The sequence below is a fragment of the Halyomorpha halys genome, unplaced genomic scaffold, assembly GCF_000696795.3.
Source record: "Halyomorpha halys isolate HHAL.00 unplaced genomic scaffold, Hhal_1.1 Scaffold2023.1, whole genome shotgun sequence".
NCBI classification, from domain to species: domain Eukaryota; kingdom Metazoa; phylum Arthropoda; class Insecta; order Hemiptera; family Pentatomidae; genus Halyomorpha; species Halyomorpha halys.
Genome location: NW_027107687.1, coordinates 95,957 through 104,156, shown reverse-complemented (window position 1 = coordinate 104,156; position 8,200 = coordinate 95,957). Strand labels below are relative to the sequence as shown.

The following is an 8,200-nucleotide window of genomic DNA, read 5'->3' as shown; positions in this document are numbered from 1 at the left end:
AAATATATTTAATATTGCTGTTTTTTTTTTAAATCCCTAGAACGTTTTATTTTTTCGCATAATTCACGATTTTTATCACAGTAAAATTCTTTAAAATATACTTTATTAAAGAAAAATTATTTTATTACACCCATATAAAATGTTTTAAATAAAATTACAGTACAAATAATTATACAGAATGTTTATCATAGTAAAAATCTTCTTATTTTCATCATTGTTGGATTCTTCTTAAAAATATTTTTTTTTAAAGAAGAATTTATTCTATTTTTTTTATCACAATAAAATTCTTTAAAATACACTTTTTTAAAGAAGAATTTAATTTATTACACCCATATCAAATATGCTATGTTACATTTTTTGTTTAAAAACAGACGTTCAGTTTTAGTAATTAATTGCAAACATTTTCTTAAAATTATAAACCTACTTAATACTGCTGTTTTTTTTTTTTTTGTTTTGTTTTTATGAAATCGAAAGGATTTTTTGTTCTATTTTGTGGACGATTTCCAGAACAATTAAATTATTTTTCTTTTAAAAAAATATTAATTATTATCTTTTTTTAAATAGAGGTTTATAGATAATTATACTATACGTCTGAAACTAATAGATATCTGCCAGCAATCAAATTAAAGTTAGTTTAATGCACTGGAGCCAATTTTTTTTTTACTTCAATGACAATTACGTATTACGTACCTGTTAACATTGATAATTCTGATAGTAAGAAATAGCAGTTTTAACTCAGTAAAATTCGTAGTTTGTGTAGCTCAGTGTCTTACCATTCTGAGATCTTAATGGCGATGCCGGTTCGAATCCGGCCTGGGGCGTTGACTTTTTTCATTGATTGGCGGTCCCACAAAATGAAAAACTTAGACCCCCAACCATGGTGAAAATAATGGGACTAAACCAAAACCGAAAACGTTTAATTTTGTTCATAACTTTTTTTCTACCTGAGAATTTGGAGATATCAGTATCTTTAAGTCTTCCCATGGTGAAAGGAAAATCGCTCCAGTAATTCAAAAGTTTATTGTGGACAAAGATTAAACCATTACCTTTTATTTATATGTAATTTCTTATCACTTTATTTTTACATGATATTTATCCTAGCTTAAATTACCTTATTGTAGTAATATTCTCATTTTTTTTTTCGTATCTTTTTAGCTCTGATGAAGCCCTGCAAAGTGGGGCGAAACGTCGGAAAATAAATAGTTGTAAACTATTTATATTTCTCTTTTGACCGCAACCCTGACCATCTTCTTATATATAATTATATGTTAGTTTGATCGTGTGTTATATAACATGCTGATATTGTTGCCAATGTTAATTATAAGTTTGATAACTTGTTATTTATATAAGATTTTGATACTGTTGCAGAACAGAGCGCACTACGCTAAGACGTGGTGCTTGGCTCAGAGCGTCCACCTCTTCGTCTCCTTCTCGGTGACCATCTACAACGCGGTTGTACTATCAACCGCCAAGGAGTTCGGCACTAAATTCATCGTCGAAAATTTCTTCACTACAGGTGAACCAGTTCGATTTTTATAACTTATCTTTTAAAATGTTGTTTTTAAAGTACAGAAACTATTGCATATAATATAAAAAAAAAAAAATAGTTATTCTTAGTTACTTTATATATATTACTATATATTCTTACTGAATACTAATGAATAATAGTTATTGAAGCCTCAGTCTGTAATTGTGTCTAACCAAGAGGGATGCCTTTTCAAACTATCCTCAAAGAGAAAGTGTAGCCAAAATTATAGTTCAAGAGTCCGGTGAGAAAAAAAATCAATTATTTCACTCCAATTTTTGATTAATTTAATGAAAACTACATACGATTATAAGTAAAAATTGATGAGTCTGCTAAGTATATGTAGGAGAAATATAATAAGACACCTGCTTCATAACCGTTATAAAAAATATTTTTTTCAATTGGAACTCCATTTCATTACTATAAGAAAAACTAATAGGACATCATTTAAAGTAGAGTATTTTTTCTAAAATGTGAGCCCAATGGAGCTGTTCAAAATTTCCAGATATACAGTTTTTTTTTTTTGTTTAAATCTTGGCTACTATATTGGCATTCATTGTTGTGTAGAGACCTCCTGATGAATTGCTTCGAGCCACATTTACCCCACCTATCTTAAGCAAGGAGGCCTCTATATTGTGAGATACTAATGGACCAGTATCTGCAAGTAGTTCACTGTTAGCTATTCTCCTTTATGTCCAAGTCTCTGATTTGCGCAATTATAGGTTGCAGAGTACTTTCCGTTCAAATTTACCGATCCTGCTTTCTAGGATACCTATTAGAGCCTAAGTCTCCCCTTAGCTTCAGAGATCTTTAGAGATGTAGAGATTTTTTCGTGGTTTCAGTATTCTTGGCAAAGAGAAAAGGATTTGTTCGAGCTTGGTATACGCTGGCTCTTTAACTCCGTATATATATATTTAAAAATCCTAAAAATTTTATAAAAAGTGAATAATAAATTCCAAATTCAGCTGAAAAATATATTTGATCCCTTGGATTTGGATGGTCTTAGAACATGGCCGAAAGACTGAGATATTAAGTAAAAATGGAAAGCCAAGAAGTGGTTCATAGGAGAATGCGAAAAGGCAGTGGAGGAGAGAAGGAAAATGAAAGTCCTCAGCCTTGCTAGACCTAATCAAACAGCACTGAGCAAATACAGAGTCTCCACAACAAAAATAATCAGGAAAGCTATTTAGGATAACTTCCAGGCTTCAAATATGCGCGAGTTTCATGCAGACATCAGGAAAGAAAGGGTAGGGAATAGAGCGAGAAACACGCAAGTGCGAGGAAAAGATGGCGAACTGACGGAAACCAGAGAAAGAATAATAAACACGTGGAAAGACAATTTCCAAGGACTTTTCAACATGGAAAGCCCACTAAGAACGAAGACATAGATCATGCTCAGGATCTCAATCCATTGGAGGTGGAAAACCGAATATTCTCGATGTTGAAATAGTTACCCCAAGACCCCAGGAATAGACATCCTACTATTGGAGCTGCTTAAAGATGGCGGAGAGCCATCCAAGATCCAAGCTATTGGAACTAAAACAAAACATATAGGATCCGGATCAGAGTGCGGTAATTACGGATGCATAGCCTTTCTTCTGGTGGCCTATAAGGACTATACCCTGCTAAATCGGATATCTTAGTATTATGAGAATATAAAGCACAAAGTTTTTTTAAAATATTTATTTATTGCTATTTACAACTATACATTATAATACATTTAGTAAATTTGATCTCAGTTAAATTGGAGTGTTACAGGCGTGGCACTATAATGACGTTTTACATTAGCAGGTCTCGTGGGAATCTTCTTTTCAGACACCTCGGAGGATTGTCAGGAATGGAAGAGGAAGTAAGGTTAGAAACTTGGGGTGGGTAGGGAGTTTATAATGGAAGGAGTGATATCTGGTTCGGGCTAGATCGGTTACACATCGAACATTAAGGTCTTTATGTATGATTTTATTTGTGACAAAGTAAGGAGCATTGAGGATTTTGGATTGAAATGATTAGATACTAGAGGAATTCGAAGGTTTAGTAAAACCCCAAAGCTAAACTCCATATGTCCAACTTGGCCTTATTACAGTCATGTAGATCAGTATTTTGTAATGAATTGAAAGTTTAGACCGTTTGTCTAGTAAGTGCTGTAAAAGTCGAAATCGACGTGCAGTTCAGTCTTGTGTGAGGATTCCAGGTTAGTCGTTTGTCAAGATGTAGTCCAAGGTAGCGGATCTGTTCGACAAGGGTAAAGGTGATTTGTTTGGATTTATTTTAATCCTCCAATTACACCATTCTTCGAGGACTGTGACCACAAAGTTGAGTACAGGAGTTGGAACAGCACGCTAGATCAGATCTTCGCCCTTAAAAAGATACTCGAAAAATGATGGGAAGTAGATGATATGTGCACGCCTTATTTGTCGATTTCGAAGCAGTCTATGATTCCTTAGACAGAAACTGTTTTGGAAGATCATGACTGAACTACGGATTCCCGGAAAGTTAGTAAGACCGACAAAATCGTTTACGAATGATCCTAAATGTCCTAAACAACCTTGCAGAACCGTTGTTCTAAAACCAGTCATTTCTTACGAAGAACTAGGGCCCTGACCCTTCATAGGTTTTGGCGGTACATACAATTATTTATTTTGATACGAATATGACAATTACACTTATATTTTCGTACAAACTCATAAAATTAAACAGAATAAAGACCTAATTTTGTGTTATAAGTTTTTGATTCTTACTTTTATATCATTGCTTATGTATATATTTTCTTCATGTCCATATTTTCATGATTTCTATAGATTTAAAAAAACTTCAATATGTATGTTTGCTTATTCATATATCTTTTCTAACTTATTATTTTGTTAATACAATTCAGAAATGTTTTATTTGCAGGTATAGACGTGTATTTCTTGCTGGTCGTTTACAGCTACTATCGCTCTACCAAAGAGTACTGTCGCAACGCCTGCCCGACTGCCTGACATTGGCCATTGGCTCGTCCATACATTAACATAATTTTATACCATTAATTATTACCAAAACCAATAATGCTTGTGCCAAAGTTATTACCTCTAAGATATATTGTAAATATGTATTTTTGAATTTTAATAATAATGTTATTTTTTTAAGTAGTTTTTTTTTCTACTCCCTTTTCCATAATTTTATTTTTTTAATTTAACCTCTAAATAACTCATTCTGGAGATAATTCATACAGAGAAAGATCCGAGGGTATTAGAAGATGCAGAACTATTAATTATCTATTTTTATGAAATAAATAAACAAAAAAATAGTTATTTATGCCGACGTTTCGACCTCATTTTCAGGTCTTCATCAGGGCTATAAATACAAAAAGACAACAACCATCATTTAGAGAGAGAAAAAATTATATAAATAAAAATAAAATTGATAAAACTATATAATTATATTTTAATAAAATAAATACAAATATAGAAAATAAAATAAATAATAGACTAAAAAAGTTGGAAATATACACAATAATGGAATGAAAATATAAATAGTAGATTAAATTAGTTTAGTTTATTTTAGATAGAGAGAAAAAAATTGATTAATAACTATGGAAAAATACATTAGTAGATTGATTACATTATTATTTATATACATATTAATGTAAGTAATAAATAAATGATACAGTGGAAAGAATCTATACAGAATTAGTTAAATTAATAACGGAGCTTATGAAAAAAAAAATGTAAAAGGAAAGAACAGGGGATAAGAAGAAATAAATGGAGAAAGGGGAATGAAGAAAGTAAGAAATGCGAGAGTAAGGTTATAGGAATAGAATCCAGGCCACATTGATATAAATTGCAGAAAAAGTCGTTACAGTGATTATTAAGATTGTAAGTTATCCGTTCTTAGCTTTCCGGACGATTATTTCAAGAAAATCACAACAGTGCTTATTCATCCCTCTTTCCTCAGTCAGCTGGTGTACCTCAAGGTAGTATTCTGGGTACTATCCTTTATACAGTTTTTCAGCTGGCATCACAACCTATCCTAACACTATCCTCACCACATATCTATTATCAGTGAGTAATCACCTTTCCTTCGTATCCCAAACCCAATCCCAAAACTGGAGTATTAAAATAAAATCTAATAAATCCCAGAAAATAACATTTACCGTTTGTCGTAAACCCTTTTTTTCTTTTATTCACAGTATCTCTTAATAAAAATCTACATATTCCTGTTAAACAGATCCGTTACCTAGAACTACATCTAGACAAAAGACCGACTTATAGACAGAAGTCATGAAAATGCTCGTCGATTCCATCTATTGCAACACTTACTTGGCAAGCGGTCTAAACTTTTACTACTAAAACCAATTACCAAAAACTTCTTTATATGACTATGATAAGGCCTATCTGGACTTAGGGAATTGAGCTTTCGGGCTCCACTAACCCAAACGAATCCAATCCAAAAACCTTCATGGACCTTAACGTTCCATAAATTGCCTCTTTGGCCAGTGCCAAACACCAATCCTTTCATGATGAACTTTCTAACGATCCAAATCCACTTGTTTCTAATCTGGCTTCTTCTTTTTTACCTGATATTCCTTCTAGGCGTCTGAAAAGATTTTGGCCTCGAGATCTTCTCTTCTGGAAATGTTATTGGAGTTCTATTAATGGGTAGATTCTCCACATGTTAGTATCATGCCATTGTATAACTAACATAAAATTTACTGGCTGGATATAGTTTAATACAGCAATTTACTGTAAATACCAATAAATAATTTTTTTTTTAAAAAAGTGTTTATTGATGCTTACAATTTGTCACAAGGGCAATAAGTTCGAAGTACTCGTTCATAATATATATATATACAGACAATAAAAACAATATTAATAATATGATATCTATTAAAAAATAGATATCAACTAATAAATAGATAAAAATAAACAGACGAATTAAGACAGCAAATAGGTTTTATTTTGGTCTTGCAAAAACACAGAGAAGGCACTGTCGAGAAACACAAAAATATCTCTATTTTTTTTTTTTTTTTAAATTCGTTGGAGTGTCTCTAGTCAGAAACTCTGCTAGAGCATCCCTGATGAATGCCTGAAATTCAGGTCGAAACTTCGGCACACAAATAAATAGGTTTTTGTTTATTTGCTGACCGCACCCCCCTCCCTGACCATCTTCTCCTTTTATTAATCTATGTCCAAGTATTAACATCTCACTATATGAATACTAGTATACTCGTAGTTAGCAAGAGACCTCGTGGGAGGCTAAACCCAGGCGGATAAAGAGAATCGACAAAGATGTGAAAGAGCGAGAAAAAAAATAATGAACACATTCATAAAGCCACAAGTACTATGTAATAACTGACCGAAACGTAGATGGGAAGATTATGTAAGATGTGATCATGAGAATTTGGGCTTAGAAGGAATACAGCGGAAGGAGGTTTGTCGGCAAGGACGTACAATTATCGGCAACGAACCTCTGGTTCCTCTAAGCCTTTATTTATTTAATTGTTTTCTTCTATTCCTTGTCACACTCACCACCTCATGCATTATTGATTATCCTTACGATGGCATTGAACACTTGTTGAATACACGCAGCATCTCTTGTTCTAGTTTCAGGCTGCCTCGTTTTTATGCTGATTACTGACGAGCTCCTTTTGGCTGGGATATCCGTTGTCACTAAAGTTATGTTTGTTTATTTTTTTGTTTGGATACATGAAGAAAGTATGATACATAATAAAAGGCTGGTTCGAGAAGAAGTTGTAATCTTGAACTAGAGAACAATAACGCTAATTGGTGCAAGTATCAATTTGATACGAACAAGTGTTTATAACGAAAAAAAACAAACAGCAACCGGAGTCGGGAACAGGCAAGTTGAAGATTAAAAGTCAAGAAGGCAGTGAGGAGGAGAACCCAACTCACCGATCACAAGCCTTCAAATTCGCGAAAATCTGTTTCACATCAATCAAATGGATACTCACGCCCGTCGCTGGATTCGAAGGAGCAATGTTCAGGACTACTATAGAACAAATGAAATATTTCGTCCGTCCCAAACATGTTCCAATTATAATCCGAACAAAAAATAATAAACTTCTATATGCTACATTATATTTACCACCTAAGAGTGCGAAATATGATAGAGAAGTATCTTTTGTGGTGATCTCAACATTTTCCTCCCACCCCGTCATTTTTTTAAAATTATTTATTTAATGTAATTTACAACTGTACAAAATAATACAATAGGTAAATATGTAGTATGTTTCATATACACATGAAAATCTTTGGAAGAAACCACCTACGGTACTTCAAACATTAATTTAAATTAGAAGGTCCCGTGGCCATCTTCTTTTCAGACGCCTCGAAGGATTATCAGGGATTGTTAAGGATGAAAGATTAAGAATTAATGGGTTAGGATGGTTAAGGAGTGTGGAATGAAAAGACGCATATCTGTTTTGGGTCAAATCTGCAACGAATGGGATGTTAAAGTCTTTATGAATGAGTTTATTTGTGACGTAATAAAGAGTATCAAAGATTTTACGTAGGATTTTGAATTGTAACGATTGGATGCGGGAGGAATTTGATGGTTTGGTGGAGCCCCACGGAGCTCAATTCTATATGTCCAAATTGGTCTGATTATTGTAGTGTATACTAATTTTTTGTAGTGAATGGGAAGTTTAGAGCGTTTGTCAAGTAAGTGTTGTAGCAATCG

The 8,200-nt window shown here is 33.0% G+C and overlaps 1 long non-coding RNA gene across 1 annotated transcript; it reads left to right on the top strand.

Moving 5' to 3' along the window:
* Positions 1–1,213: 1,213 nt before the first annotated feature.
* LOC106690991 (uncharacterized) lies at positions 1,214–4,647 on the top strand. Its single transcript, XR_001344702.3, has 2 exons — positions 1,214–1,516; positions 4,415–4,647. It is a non-coding gene; the product is annotated as an uncharacterized lncRNA (long non-coding RNA).
* Positions 4,648–8,200: the final 3,553 nt, after the last annotated feature.